The sequence below is a fragment of the Anneissia japonica genome, unplaced genomic scaffold (assembly GCF_011630105.1).
Source record: "Anneissia japonica isolate Jap-2015-1 unplaced genomic scaffold, ASM1163010v1 scaffold287729_len363858_cov192, whole genome shotgun sequence".
In the NCBI taxonomy this organism is placed as follows: Eukaryota; Metazoa; Echinodermata; class Crinoidea; order Comatulida; family Comatulidae; genus Anneissia; species Anneissia japonica.
The window spans coordinates 135,481-151,422 of record NW_022733453.1 but is presented as its reverse complement, the minus strand read 5'-3'; the positions used below and the strand labels follow the sequence as shown (position 1 = coordinate 151,422).

The window sequence follows — 15,942 nt, the reverse complement described above, 5'->3', positions numbered from 1 at the left end:
TTTGTAGACACCCATAGGGTGTCAAACGAAGACCCTTGAAAATTTTACAAACAGACGCCCAAAAAAAAATCGTAATTTGATTTTGTGACAGCCTGGCATATTATGATTAAAAATAAAAGAGAAAAAATAGGGGTCTTCGGCGTTTTTGGGTCTTCGGTCTTCTTTTTATAGACACCCGTCGCAAAAGTAGTCTCGAATTGTACTTCAGTTAGAGTGCATGAATTGCATCCGAATAGCCTACAGGAAACCAACAAACATTCAAAAGAACCAAATAAATAATTTGCTTCCACTAAGAAACAGATCAAAGAAAATTGTTTTCACTGATTTACTGAAATTTTACTACAAAGACCCTAAAATTGGTAATCAATTTTGAAAGGACTTTGTAGTAAAGTGTTTGTAAATCGGTCAAAACAAAAATGGTATGCACGTGTTGACGCTAATTATTATATCGTGGAAGAAGCAGTCTGGTACGAAAAGACTACGAATTGTTTGTTTACTGCATTTCAGTACCATAACGTAAAATAACATACGTTTTCGAAGAAGTTGATAACGTTTGCTTTGCTATAGAGTTTTGTTCAATAGTGTGAATTAATTCAAGACCAATTTTAATGTAAGTAGAGGACAGTTTTCGTTATGGTTTTTCAAGGCAATGTTAGGGGTAAACACGTGAATGAATCCTTTTTTGAACTTGTGGTAACACTAAGCAGGCCTAGGCCTATTCTGTTGATGTTGTTGAACACGTTGGCTATCTCGCACCAATTTGTCTGCGGACCGAGTTGTGATGATGCTGTCAGGATCTATTCGACGGAGGGGCCGATGCCCGACCCGACAGTGGAATGCTAGGCGAGCATTTAGGCAGGTGGTACAAGAAGCCCAGCCCCCCAGTCAGTGGCGGCGCTAGGATTTCCCCGAGGGCAAGGTCCCCGACAGGCCGGACAGATTCCCCCGACGAGAACAAAGTGGCGTGGTCAGACGTTGCTCAAAATATTTCGAAAGTGTGGTCCAAGGCAAGGGGAGAATCCCCTAAAAAGTATGGCAAGTTACGGTTTCAAAGTCATATTTAATCGATTTTAGAGTCTGCCCATATAAAAAATACATATATAATTTCCTTTTCTCCCTAATGAATTGTGGTATTTCTCCTGGGTGGGTGGGAGGTGGGGGGGGGACTGTAAGATCCCCTAGCACCACCACTGCCCCAGTTGGGGAAACTACAGTTATTTGGCAAAACTACAGATATTTTGCAAATTTTATGTGAATTTATTAGTAATTTAATATCAATCAGGGTCCTAAGTTGGAAGCTAATGAACTTTTGCACCTTTTAATTCTTACTTTTTTTTATCTCAACATTTTTCTCACAGTCACAACATATATCATGTTGACATGATTCAACCACTCACATAATACCTTTTAAAAAAAATACCTTTGTAAATACAGCGTTTCTGTGCTCACTGACAGTAGCACGACGACCTGCTGCTATTTTGCAATCAATTGCCAGAATGTCTGAGTGTGCTGTTTTATGTTAATTGAAACGTTAAGGAAACTTATTTATTTGCTTTCGTATGTCATTTCAATTATGCTTTATAATGCTTTCGTATGTCATTTCAATTATGCTTTATAAGATATTGTATGTTGTTGTTCAATTATGACGTGGGTTCACATGAAATTCACATGTACAATTACTGAAAAAAAAATAGTAATGGTCCAAATGCGTACACAGATATAAAAATATTTTAGTGGCATAATCCAGCAGAACAACTACCAGAGCCAAACACTAAATGGCTGTTTGATGAACATTGATTACAAGAACTTGAAGGTTAAACAGGACGCTCTAAAGAAAAAAAGAGGGTACCTGTATGTTACCACATTTTGTTGTTGGATGTGTCAGAGGAAAATTCTGATTCAAAATTTTAAGACTGCCCTTTAATAGTTTCAAAATTTAAGAATTGAAAAATAAGAATTAAAAGACTTTAGGTGCGAAAGTACATTAGCGCCGTTGAAAGCCACATCCAAGTGATACTACTACTATTAGTACTACACTAGGAGGCTAGGCCTAGGGTGGTGTATAAATCATGAGCATTATCTGGGGTGGATGCAGGATTTGGCGGTATTGGGTGCGTGAGAGATCACACCACCATCGTGGGGCTGAGGGCAGAAAATTTTGAGAATATGGACCTCTAGGCGCCCGGAATTTGCACTCTACAGTAATACTTTAAAAAGCTTACCATTCATAACAACAATACTATATAAGGGGGTGCGATCGCACTGTCTGCACCCCACTCCATCCTCCCCAGATTCTTAACATTAATACACATCTAATTTTATTTTGCTGTGTGTGGTTGCTAAAATAGTAGTACCATACAGATAATCATCAAATGAATTGGTGGGAAATGGGTTATTTTCTGGGCCGGAGATTCTCCTTGCTTGCGGGAGTGCGGGGACCTTCCCGATATCTGGGAACCTGGTGGGGAATCATATTCAGAAAATTCATCTAAATGATTCTTTACTTTACCTCATACCATAAAGCGTTTTCTTTACATTTAAACTTTTGTGTACAGTATTTTTGTGTAAGCCTATTAATTTAAGAAATTCTTCTTTACCTTGAAGTAAAAAATTAAAATTAACAATAATTATTGCCTCTAATCCTCAATATTGTTAAGGAGCTGATGTCTGTTTTTTTTAAAAATAAGTAGGAATGTTTGTTTTTTTAATTGTAAATTTTATGCATATATTGAACGTGCCCCTAATAACCCCAGTGGTTTGTGCTGGCTGCACTGCCTATACCTTATGCCACTGGGGTGCAATACAATATTTGCGTATTGTTGGAAACAATTATGCTGGTATGGTAGCATTATTTAAAGCTTGGGGCCTGAGTTTGAGACTTGGTAGCACTGGTTATTTTTTTTTATGTATACATAGTTGTACAAAGGAATAAGTAAATTTAACCAGAAAAAAAAAAAAACTGTAGATCAAAAGTAACACAATTATAATTTTTTTTTTAAACATTTGGTCCCAATACTTCAGTGGTTCCCAACATTTTTTTGGAGCCTGTCAAGTTAAAGGGTCCGTGGAAATTTGTTTGATCTGCTGAACTTTTAGGCCAATTTTTTAGACCAAGTTTCGGTTATGTTTTACGTCTTACAACAGAGTGATAAACATCTTATTGCCATTAATTAGTGGCTAATCATTGTAATCCTATCATCTTACTGGTGAAATATCGGCAATGAGTATACTTACACTTGGGGATCCCGATAGAGGCCACAAATCCAAAAAGGTTAAGAACCACGGAATACTTAATGGGAAAAAGCCCTATGATCTGTTTTAAAAACATATTAAGTCTGTAAATCAATAATATTTGATTACTATAGGCCTACTTTAAATTATAATGAATTTTCTTCCCATGTCATTGTTACTGATTGTTATAACTATATTTGAATTACATATATCACAATGTTTACAATAATTATATATATATTCTACATTATATACATATAGTCTACATGAAAAGTATTTGGTTAATTTCTGTTGTGTTTTTTTGTTAACTGATGATGGGTTGAAGGTAACCCGAAACATGTCTTCCATTAAATCTTTTGTGTTATTTTTAAAATGCGTTGTATTTTTTGTCAACTTACGTCCATTTGGTTCTATTATCAAGGATTTCAGTTCAAGAAGATTACCAGTTTCTTTATTAAGAAAATATGAAAAGATTACTCTTCGTTTGAACAAAGCCTAATTGGATTTTAATTTTGTACATAATTACAATAATTACAGTACCTATGTCAAAGATTTTATTTATTTGTTCTATTGTCATTATTTTTGCGATCCCATGGATACATCACTGATTAATCCATGTAGTTACTTGCATAATTACAATTTTGTATGAATATTTAACGTTTTTTTAATTGTAATTTGTGTAATTTTTTATAATTTTTCTATGTTCAATATTTCAGAATATGAAAAAAGTTATCTTCAAGCCATGAACACACCACCTTGCAGCAGGTAAGGGACTGATTTTCAAATTCATATACTTCTCCTGTTACTGTACTCAGTGTTAATGTTTTTGGTAATACCAGTTACCTGTATCCAAGTTCTTAAAGATAGAAAAACAGAATCAGTTTTGAGGCTTCCATGTCATTTTGTAGAGTTAAGTCTGTAGTATATTTATTGTCTAATTATAAATTTTCTTCTCATCACATTAATTTCAATATAATTTTTTACAGTAGTTATGTGTGATCCGGTAGCCATTAGAGAGCCTTCAGTCATTGTTCCTTAGACCATGGCCAATCATTGTAGAAAGTTTAATTCAGATCCATTAAGCCCCCATCAGACAAGTCAAGGCTCCCCCACTGGCCGAGCTTGTTGGACAGTCGGACTGACTAAGAAAATTTTTAAAAAGGCCTATTCCAAGCCAAAACTTGTCTGAACAGTCGTAGAGTGCCATTTTTACAGCCATACAGTGGTCCATATTTTTTTTTTAAATCTCATTTGGGAGGGGACACCCTCCGAAACTCTCCCCCTCCTCAGACATATAAGCTCAAAATCCCCCTCCCATTGGACAGCTTAGCCCCCCCACCCCCAGAAAGTGTATCCTAGAGCTGCCACTATCTGGGACATTCCATTTTAATTTTAAGGGTCTGCACATGCACATTTCTACTTTGGAATGTAACTTGGTTAACTCTTCCGGAAATTTTCATTCAGATGAGTTCATCAGTTTTTGAGATATCTGGCCTGGGACGTTGCTGTTTAAATGGTCCTCATATCCACACCCAGCCCTTACTGTGGATCCTCACCAAAGTTTATCATGTCTTCCTTTCATTCTGATCCATTGATATGTTTTTGAGATATTTGCCTGGGATGTTTGCATTTTAAATGATCCCCCTCCCCAAAATTAATACCTGAATTTGGATCCTCACCAACAGTAATGTCTGCCTTGTAAGCTCCAGAAAGTTTCATAGATCTGTAAATTTGTTTTTGAGATATCTATTGTGGGCTGTTTTTCGTTAAATGGTCCCCACATCCACACCCCACTCCGTATCGTCACCAAAATAAAAAGGAACCCTCCATTCAATGTCAGAATCATCTGTGAAAATCATTTAAACCTAACAATGTAGGCAGGGGCTGCTAACAAACACACACACACACAAAGGAAGTTCAAAGAAAATACAACCTCCTTGCGGTGTAAATTAATAGTACTGTACATTGTTTTCATAATGAGAATGTTGAGGATAGTGGTGGTAATTGTAATAATCTGTTATTATTGTAATATCAAATACTTTAATATGACAAATTTCTTTTAAACCCTTTAAAAATATTAAAAACTAGTATATACAAAAGAATAAGTTGTTTCTCATTCATGTACTATCAGTGAAGTCTAATATGTAAATGACTGTTAATCTTAATTATTTAATTAAGTAGATAATTACAATAATGATTATAAAACAAATAATTATTTTAACTTTGATAAATTATGTTAATTGTATTATATAATAGTTATATTGTTTTTGTTCTTTTTATTTTCTAGGAAAGCATTTGTTGAGCAGAGATTTATTGTGTGTTGCCAAGACTAGAATTCAGTGGGAGCTTGTTAGCGTGAACCAGGTGAATGATGCTCAGACGGATTTGTTAGAAGCTTGCCAAGTATATAAATGAAGCAGATGTATTGTGCCAAACCAAGGCTGTTACACAGAATTGTTGAGCCTTGAAATGAATTGTGGGAAATCAAGACTGATCTGTTTGAACTCTGTTAAGTATACCGGTACTTGAAGCTTAGCAAATTCAGATTTTGAGATAAAGCAAGTGAACCTTGGAAAGTCAAACTTTTTGATATAGAATTGTGAGAAATAAAGACTGATTTGTTTGAACCTAAAGCTCACAATAGCCAAATCTGATGTACAATATGGAGATGAAGCAGATGGATTGTGGGATGTCTACACTGCAATAAACATTTATGGTGCATCCATAAAATGGATGGTTAGTGATATATTAAGTAACTTAGTGTAAGTCCGATTCTGAACTTAGTTTAAATGTTGGTCTTCTTCTGGACTTAATTTATAATCTTGATGCATTCTGGACTTGGTGTAAAATGTAAGTCCTGTTCTGGACTTGGTTTATAATGTTGGTCCATTCTGGACATAGTGTAAAATGTAGGTCCTATATTCTCTTCAGGACTTTAGTGTAAAATATTGGTCCTCTACTGGACTTGTATAGTTTATAATCATTGTCCTCTTCAGGACTTAGTGTAAAATGTTGGTCCTCTTCTGGACTTAATTTATAATCTTGATGCATTCTGGACTTAGTGTAAAATGTAGGTCTTATTCTGGACTTAGTTTAAATGTTGGTCCTCTTCTGGACTTAGTTTATAATCAGTTTATAATCATTGTCCTCTTCAGGACTTAGTGTAAAATGTTGGTCCTCTTCTGGACTTAATTTATAAACTTGATGCATTCTGGACTTGGTGTAAAATGTAGGTCCTATTCTGTACTTAGTGTAAAATGTAGGTCCTCTTCAGGACTTAGTGTAACATGTTGGTCCTCTTCTGGACTTAATTTATAAACTTGATGCATTCTGGACTTGGTGTAAAATGTAGGTCCTATTCTGTACTTAGTGTAAAATGTAGGTCCTCTTCAGGACTTAGTGTAAAATGTTGGTCCTCTTCTGGACTTAATTTATAAACTTGATGCATTCTGGACTTGGTGTAAAATGTAGGTCCTATTCTGTACTTAGTGTAAAATGTAGGTCCTCTTCTGGACTTAGTGTAAAATGTTGGTCCTCTTCTGGACTTAATTTATAATCCTGATGCATTCTGGACTTGGTGTAAAATGTAGGTCCTATTCTGTACTTAGTGTAAAATGTAGGTCCTCTTCTGGACTTAGTGTAAAATGTTGGTCCTCTTCTGGACTTAATTTATAATCTTGATGCATTCTGGACTTAGTGTAAAATGTAGGTCCTATTCTGGACTTGGTGTAAAATGTAGGTCTTATTCTGGACTTGGTGTAAAATGTAGGTCCTCTTCTGGACTTAGTTTATAATCATTGTCCTCTTCAGGACTTAGTGTAAAATGTTGGTCCTCTTCTGGACTTAATTTATAATCTTGATGCATTCTGGACTTAGTGTAAAATGTAGGTCCAATAAAATGGACTTGGTTAAAATCAGACGATCTTGAATAAAACAGATTCCAACACTACGTTCTTTGTACTACAACTCATTTGTACTATTGTAGCGTACTGTATTTCCAAAGACACATACTGTACAATGACATAAATCTTCACGAAACTTTTTTTGAAAATTTCGTCAGCATTTCCCGCATTAAGACAGTTGGGAGGATCCAAACGGGAGCAATCGCCTATGTTAGGCGATCGCCTGCGTTGAAACCTACGCGCCACCCACCACCCTTGGCCCCGCTAAAAGATATATATGCTCTCCAGAAGTTGGTCTTGCTGTGGTGTCATTCCAGCAGTTTTCTGATTTTTGCAGTTTGAAGTATATTCTAATGAATATTCATGCTGATTACATCATTGTGGTTGCACACATGGTCAGGAGACATGCAGATAAGTTTACTGTAGCAAACAGCCTGTAATAGAAAAATGATATTTTATTAACCAACAAATATTTAGACTTACATTAATTTAAATCTTTTTAAAATAAAAATAATAACCAATAAAAAACCCATTTTCATTTATTAAAAAAATACTACATATAATAACTTTCTATCAATTCAACACCAACATCAGCTGATATAAAACTTAACTATAATACAACCCAAGGCATTGTTTGTTAATGTGCAAACCTTTCTTGGAGAGTTTACAGGTTGGACATTGCAAACTCAGACAGGGGATTGTAAGTGTTTGATGAAATTATGTATATATCACTTACAGTGATATATACACAATATATCACTTGCAGTGTTATTGCATGAATAAAGTAAAGCACCACAATTGAGAAAGTAGGACTGAAGAACATTAACACATTAAATCCAGCATAGTTGGAAATAGAAAGTAGGACTGAAACACATTAACACGCTAAATCCAGCATAGCTGTTAATAAACAAACATTAACACATTATTATAATTTAATATCAAGTTGCAAATTATTGAACTTGAAGTATTATTTTTATGCACTACATGTATATCAAAGAAAATGCAGCATTATTATATAATTTTACAATAAAACTCATTCATAACAGCATGATATGATTAACTATCATTACAGTACAGACTATAGCAGTGTTCTCCCAATTGAAATATTTTACTGGTAAATTTGTCCATAAAAATTCAGCAATGCGCACAGTGCGAGGTGTTACAGTACCTATTTTGAGTGAGGTTTAATGACTTGAAGAAACAACACCACATATTCATAGCCTAAATGATGTTAATATATTGAAAGAGGACAGGCCTGGACTACCTACAGTAGGTCTAATCAGTAGTTTTTTAAAATTTTACAAACTCTAATTTTCTGGTTAACTGGTTGGCCAGTTATTTATACCGGTAAATTTGACAGCTAAAATGGCTTCGGGAGAACAATGTATAAAAAAGTGAAATTATATTTCCACTTACCAGCAACTGGTATTCTGTGTTGTTATCCACTTTCTCAGTTTTTATACTGCAATACTCATCTTGAAGCTGAACACCATTGCTTCTTTAAACATGTCACTCATGTTGATCTGCCTGCTACCAACATGTCACTCTATAAAATGAACAGGGACTAAATCAAAAACATTGAAAGTATACCATCCTTATATGGGACTATACTTAATTTATGTTAATGATTAAAAAAATGTTAGTGACACAATACAGGTCATATCTTTGGCCGATCATACTACTCTTTTTTATTCAAATCGAAATATGGATGTAAAATTTGACACTGTTTACGGAATTATTCAAATATGGTGACTGGTTCGCTTCAAATACACTCTGTATAAGCACTTAAACATCCAATTATTTTGAATTATTTTTCATTCTACTCCAAAAAAAAAAAATAAATAAATAAATAAATAAAATTTTTCTTAACACTCTGCCTGTCAAACACTGTAACACAATGCTTGACTGCTAAACTCGGAGATCTCCGTGTTTCAGGGTTTTTTTTATGGACCGTAAGTATTTTATTATTTGTTTTTTACATTGAGCATAGTGGTATTGATGTACTTTCACGAAATTGCGATTATCTCATCTTCGTTGTGCGAAATTGCGTAAATCTCCAAAAGTGAGACATATTCATTTTACTGTTACGGGTCACAGGTTGTGATTAGGATAAAGTATTTGGTGCCATTGTAAAGCTAAGATGTTTGTAGTTCTTGTAGTATTCATTACATGTCAATCTCATCACATACGCACTCTCAATAAGCTTTGGAAAAGTGTTAAAATTTGGCAAAATGTCTGGCGGTGGCCGATACTATTTTTTCAAACCCCTGGCGGTCAGAGCGTTAATAAACAGAGAAATTGAGAATAATCAGAAACCTTCTTGGTGTCTACATCCATGAAAAATTGGACTAGTCACCAGAACTATATTTCTAAGAAAATATCTAACATTATAATTGGTATCATTAATAGACTCAAGTTTATTTTTCCCAACATGTTCTACTTTCTCTTTATATTAGTCTCGCTATAGATTAATTTATAAAAGAAAAAGAAATTTAAGCAAAACAAGACCATAACCAATTACCAATAAGGCCTTTGACCTTGGTAGAACTTAAAAGTATCTTTTCCCATTTCTTTAAGTGCAGCTTATATTTGATATTATTTCTGGCAACTATAGCCTCGCAACTTTACAAAAATTACAGATTGGTGAATCAATTATCTTAATCCTAAAAAGAAAGATATTTGTTGCATCTATGAATAAATTTAAATCGGAAATTTGTTATTCTTGTATCTAGAGTACACTTTGTTGGAGACATAAAAATCGTTTCCCAGTTTCCTCTCCAAATTCTGTTTCCCATTTATTCATAGATGCGGTTGGTATTGAAACATATTTCATTTCTTAATTAAACTGGAATATATTATTTTATTATGATTTTCATTGATAGAAATTTGTGTTAGTTGTTTGTTTATGGGTTTGAAATTGGATCTTGCACTAGATTTTTTTTCCAGTTTTTCGGAATAGCGCTTAAAATACCATTGTACTTAAGAACACTAGTTTTTATATTGAATTTTTGTTGAAATTGATTAAATGTAAGAAAATTACCACCTGCAATCAAATCACATATATATTTCTATAACTAGATATTGTTTGGTGCTCATAATTTTATATTCTTATATTTATATATTATTAACACTTGTAACACTGCCAGTGGAATGTAATTTCTGAGTTTTTCAGACGATAAAACTATCTTGAATCTTGAATCTTATTTTATCACATTTTAATACAGTATTGCAATATTATGTGGGCTTCTGATTTGAATATACTTGTTAAATTACAGAAACATGCAGCTAGAATTATTACACCCTCATCCTACCAAACTCAATCTGAACCTTTATTTAAACGATTACAATTTTTTAATTTACGTGATATTAACAATAGGGACATACTATGGAGGATGATTGCTTTATATTAATTTTTGTTCAAATGTATGGTGTATCAGTAACAATTTTTTTTTTAATTAGAAAACTACAGTACAAATTTACAAATGAAACAATATACCATATTTTAAAGGCCCTATGAATACACATAGGCTTATGGGGATCTTCGCTGGTATCATAAGTTAAATATTTTAACCATTTAATTAAGATGAAAACATATTGGTTGCAAATGCTAAAAAATATTTATCTAATTTTGATCCCAAAGACATACAGTACTTTTTAATATTTTTTAAAAGTATTTTTTAAAATGTTTTTCCAATGTGAATCTGAAGACAAAGCATACTTTACTAACCAATCATGACACTACATTTATTACATGTTGGGTAGGCCTACAGTAAGCACATTTTTAAATTGAGTAAAGAAAATAATGTTAATAATTAATAATAGGGGAGGGGACATTGAGAGTAATACAATTTCTCAAATGATGGCTAGGCCTATGTTAAATAATAGATAGTGGATATATTTACGTTGCCGTGAACAAATTAGTAAACGTTATATTTACATGCGCATGCGCAAAAACTTTTTCATCTGATGACGTAAGGAGCAGCGCACACTACATTCCTTCTTCTCTTCCTTTTCAGTGAAGCGATCCACCAGAAGTACTTAGATAATGGCCTATCTGTAACGTCTGTCTCTTATACACATCTAGATGTGTATAAGAGACAGGTACAGTATTGAATAATTGTAAGTGTTAAATAATTATTATTAGTAATTAACTTTAGGGCCGGATGCGGAACCGTATTATTAACGCCGGGTTTCGCTACCCTGGGTCCACTTTTTTGAGGGGTTTTGAGCTGGTCTGGCCACACTCCCTTGCGTTGCGTTGGGGCCATCGTACGTATCCCCATCATCCTATTTAGTATGCCTTCATTCATGCAGTATCAATCGGCTAGCCTAACTAATAAGCTACTAGGCTAGGCCTAGCTAGCTAGCTAAGCTAGGCACCTAGGCCTAATTAGTCTACCCTATAAGCTCCTAGGGGCCTACCTCAACCAGGTTGATACCGAAGGTCCTTTCATATATTTGACACACCATATCTTGACGTTGCGCCGAAATAAAGTGTAATTTTACGACAAAATCAACTTCTACCTAGCTAGGCCAGCTAGCGGCGCTACACGATCTTTGGCTAAACCGCCTGCGGATCGATTGTTTACCTCGTGAAGAGATGTCACGAGGCTTACGATACGCCATTGGCGTCTCTACAAAACCAATGATAAGCTGCTCACTAACAATTAATGTATTACAACGGGGTTTTTTTTATACAATTGTTTTTGATACATTACTACGATATGATTTAATAAACAAAATTTCCCATAAAAAAACGAAATGAAACCCATAAATATTTGTGAGTTTAAAAACTAATGATTGTGGCCTTCCATATAATGTAAATTACACCCTCAATCGGCGCAACAAAGTAAACTTTACTGTCAAACCATCCATAAGTACGGGTGTCATAATACCCAACCCAAAGAACTAAAATCATTTGATTCTAATCATGTACCTTTGTTTGTACTTGCACTAAACACTTAAATGTTTCCCTTTAGCCGATTTGACGTAAGAGGGGAGTTTATTTAAAAGATAACAGTTACATTAAATAATTTAAATTGTTCGGATGAAATATATATTTGTTATGAAGTTTATCCTCGTTTAAGATTTATAAAGACAGTTCAATGCAAGTTTGTACCATATATTGTGTCTTTGTATGTTCCATCCTAGTGGAGGTTCTATCTCTTTTGAATAAAACAATTAAATGCTCGATGTGGTCATTCGGTCCGCAGATGGCACCTCCAATTTCAAGCAAGTGTTGCAGAGACTTCTTCGAAGTTACTCTGGAGTTTGTACTTCAGGTTGTAATTAGAATGAATTAAGTTACATAGTTTAGGTAACACAAACTGGTGTTAAAACAAACCTATGAAAACTTTAATAAATAATTTTTATTAAGCTTTCTAAATTCGCCTCTGAATTTTATTGTCGCAGTACTTAAAGCAATAAATCAATGTTGCTATCAGAATTATCTTCTTCATGATTCTCATATTGGCCGTGAGATGGTGTGTGTTTGGCCGTGAAGCCTGTCGACTATGGCAACCCTACCGTTGCGCCATTATGACGATACCTGTTTGAGTAGACTTACACTTTTAGTAAAGTACAGTATACGACACCTCATACTCTCACTACCACCGAGTAGGGCCCTCACCCAGTTTGGCCCCACCCAGTTTCCCCCACCCCCACCAAAAATAAATAAAAATAAATCACACTCAAGAGGCCTGTTATAAATCACCTTATTTTGTGAGCTGATCCCCTCACCTAACCACTAGTCAGTGGGTCAGGGGTGAAGACTGGTGGACATTACCCCCAGCCATAATACCGTACTCATCCTAAACATCAATTCAAAATGCTTATATACGGTATTTCCAGAATTCAAGGATTTTAAAATTTTATACTAGGGAAAAATTGCACCGCGGGAGGCTATGCTTTTACTGTGTAGCGTAAAAGGAGTAATTCTAGTTTTCAATGTAAAAGTCTCAAACGAATCACTATACTTTTCAAGAGCATCATTCTGGGGGTAATTATGCGATCATATTGCTATTCTTAATTACTTCTTCAATGTGATGGCTTCCATCGTGTATGAAAAGGATATTGGTATAACTACAACATAAATACATCGTAATTAGGACATAACAGTTGGTTAAGTATATTAGTTACTTAATAAGTACACGACACTTTAAGTGGCACTAGTGCGCTTTATTAGTAGTACATTATTCCACTTTCTCGAAAAGAAAATTTTTCTCATAATCATTACTAGACCTATTAAACTTCCAATGATTTTTATCAATATATTGGTGATCTCATTTAAAAACATCATAGTCCTAATGTCTACATATTCCATCTCCTTTACGATTTTCAATGCACTTTCGATGTCACCCCCATTTAGTGATACTCTGGCCTTCATATAAATTGCAAGTACGGTGGGATGCAACGGAAATTTTTTCCGATAAAAACACTTGAAGAGGTGCATCAACAATTCATCAGCTGCCCAGACACACAACTTCCAACTTTCGTCTGTGTATATCACCATAGAAAGAAGCCTCTCACAATAAGCTGTGTTTTCTTTAAGGTTGGAGAGTATGGGTTCAAGCAATTCCAGATTCCGTTTCAGTTCTGTATCTTAAATAATGACATTTCAATACACGAATTTGGCCACCTATACCATCAATTGGTCCGTACATACCATTTCAGCTCCTAATGTGTAGTAGTGCAACGGAATATCTTGGTAGGTGGTTAAATCTTCATGGGAGCATCTTTTTCGCAAAAAACATTAAAGAAGTATACACATCACCTAAAAGTCTATATAAACATGTCCCGTAGACTTCCTCATAATCTTTAATTGTCTTTATAATTGGTATCATTGTTTCAGCTGGAAGCCTAATAATGTCCAAGGGATGCTCATTCTGCTCGATGAGTCGTGTAAGAACCAAAGGCAATGTCAGAAAATCAAAATCTATTATGTTGTGAATTTTGTTGATAATTAAGTAAATCAAACATTAGATACGATATTGTTACACAGCTTCCAATATTCTAATAATTATACGGGGATTTATACCGCGACTTTTGCCGAAGTATTGAATTTAACCTAGGTTCATGATTTAACTTACTTCTTTCTTTGTTTCTTTCTTTATTTCCCTCCTCTTAGATTTTTTCAAGTAACATACCATAACTTAGTAAACAATAAGACAAGAACGAGAGCATCAATTACCGGTATGCAATAGCCCACAGTGACAATAGCAACAATTTGGAGGGAAAAAAACCCCATTAAAATACCGCTTAGTTAACCTTTGGATGAACACATTGGTATCTTCCCCCACATACAACCCAGTTCATTAAATTCCTTTGATTTCATTTAAAACTGTTTATTTTTGCTACTTGTGTATACCAATTTTCACTTTTTTTCAAAATAATAATTTCTTTAAGTATTATTTCATACTCTGAACATGTTTTTAACTGTTAAGTAGACTTTAATTAAATTGATTAAGTATTCAGAATAAAGAAAGAGCTAGGCCTATCTGTAACGTTTGAGTGTTGACCGTGGGAGCTGGTGTGGTCTTGGAGTGTGTAAATGTTAACTACACATTATTGAACATTAACATTTTTAACTAGAGTCCTAGTGTGCAGTTATGTTGTTTGCAGCATTAGTAGAGATCTACTAATTCTGTAGTAGTTTATTTATATTAAATAGTTTTTTATACAATATTGTACAATGGAAGTAGCCAAGGTAAATTGCGAAAAATTCCCCAGTGACAGTTGCCAGGTTCAACAAAAAACACATTTTCTCGTGGCTACCCAATTATGCCATTTGCTTATTTCCAGAGTATCATTCGATATTCGAGTGATAATTATTAGGCTTATATTTTGATTGAATGCATCATTGAAAATTTTAGTTGCTAATCGTCGTCAATGTTGGAAATCAATGGATAAGTAATAGCTGGGGGAAATTCCTCGAATAAATATCTTCGTTTAACTAGGGTACTCGGGCCATTCGTTATATCAGATTTACTACTGTATCAATAAGCGTGTGGAATTCAGCAAGGTTTTCTTTCTTCCAAAGGACTGTGAAAATTTATGACTGATGTTCAGGTGTCAAGGAAGTAACACCAGGTAAAGAAAATTCAAAGACTACCTGTGCTTAATGGTACAAGAGAATAATAACAATTATGGAAAATTTGATGCTACTGCTTACAACAAATGTAAATAATCACTTTTGAAATACAAAAAGAAAGATTTTACATCGTAAAAAGCAAGCTTCATAGAATGTGTTACAAGATTATGCACCTTTCGGAAAATTTGATTTAATTATTGATAGTACCAATTCTCAAATTTGATTTAATTATTGATAGTACCAATTCTCAAATTTGATAATAAATTATCTAAATTAAGTATCCAGAGTTATATGTTCTTGTGAACAGTGGCATATCTAGGGGGTGTGCGGGGGTACACATCTAGATGTGTATAAGAGACAGGATTAATACAGCTCTCCAGCTGAAGCAGCTGGGATGGAATTTAATGGCAACTAAACTCGCCTTATTTTGCGAGTTAACACCCACCTCAACTGGTCATCTCATCAAGCCCCCTCCCTTTACCTTTGCGCCCACTATCAGCACACCCACTTCAAGATTTCTAGATACCCCACTGCTTTTGAACGCTTTCATCGCATATTTTACGATAATTAGTAAAAATGATTCAAATTTGTGTTCTTCAAAAACTGTTATCATTTTAGACCTTTCAAAGATTATCTGTCATATTTATAAAGAGGGTTAACAACCGCTCGCCTACAGAAATACTAATCTCAAACTTCAACCGAAGAGTTAAGACAAAATGC

At 34.4% G+C, this 15,942-nt stretch overlaps 2 long non-coding RNA genes across 3 annotated transcripts; one reads left to right on the top strand and one right to left on the bottom strand.

The window, feature by feature from the left end:
• The first annotated feature begins 476 nt into the window (after window positions 1-476).
• On the top strand, window positions 477-7,120 carry LOC117116198. Of its 2 annotated transcripts, XR_004446702.1 has the most exons (4): window positions 477-610; window positions 3,948-3,996; window positions 5,519-6,305; window positions 6,852-7,120. It is a non-coding gene; the product is annotated as an uncharacterized LOC117116198 (long non-coding RNA). The 2 variants fall into 2 exon arrangements; XR_004446701.1 differs by having other exon boundaries at window positions 5,519-7,120.
• A 62-nt stretch (window positions 7,121-7,182) lies between these two features.
• Window positions 7,183-11,725, bottom strand: LOC117116196. Its single transcript, XR_004446700.1, has 3 exons — window positions 11,556-11,725; window positions 8,550-8,679; window positions 7,183-7,567 (listed from the first exon to the last, which is right to left on the bottom strand). It is a non-coding gene; the product is annotated as an uncharacterized LOC117116196 (long non-coding RNA).
• Window positions 11,726-15,942: the final 4,217 nt, after the last annotated feature.